Source organism: Nerophis ophidion, linkage group LG01 (assembly GCF_033978795.1).
Source record: "Nerophis ophidion isolate RoL-2023_Sa linkage group LG01, RoL_Noph_v1.0, whole genome shotgun sequence".
NCBI lineage: Eukaryota > Metazoa > Chordata > Actinopteri > Syngnathiformes > Syngnathidae > Nerophis > Nerophis ophidion.
In genome coordinates, this window is record NC_084611.1 from 88,849,857 (window position 1) to 88,850,584 (window position 728).

Below are 728 nucleotides of genomic sequence, written 5' to 3' on the forward strand. Positions count from 1 at the left end.
CACTAGGGACTGGACTCTCACTATTATGTTAGATCCACTATGGACTGGACTCTCACTATTATGTTAGATCCACTATGGACTGGACTGTCACTATTATGTTAGATCCACTATGGACTGGACTCTCACTATTATGTTAGATCCACTATGGACTGGACTGTCACTATTATGTTCGATCCACTATGGACTGGACTCTCACTATTATGTTCGATCCACTATGGACTGGACTCTCACTATTATGTTAGATCCACTATGGACTGGACTCTCACAATATTATGCTAGATCCACTATGGACTGGACTCTCACTATTATGTTCGATCCACTGTGGACTGGACTCTCACTATTATGTTCGATCCACTGTGGACTGGACTCTCACTATTATGTTAGATCCACTATGGACTGGACTCTCACAATATTATGCTAGATCCACTCTACGTCCATTGCACCGGTCACCCAGGGAGGGGGTCGCCACATCTGCGGTCCCCTCCAAGGTTTCTCATTGTTATCCCATTGGGTCGATGTGCGATCTGAGTTTAGGATGACATTTTGGCTTGTGCAGCCCTTTGAGATATTCGTGATTTAGGGCTATATAAGTAAACATTGATAGTTCCACAGGTAAAGTGGGGTTCTGCCTCAAGCATCCCAGGAATCAGCAGGGGTCACCGGGTTCACATCCTGTCCTCAAAAGCACAGTCAGTGTGGCCCCTCCCCTTTCTTTGCAGGTCAAGTTT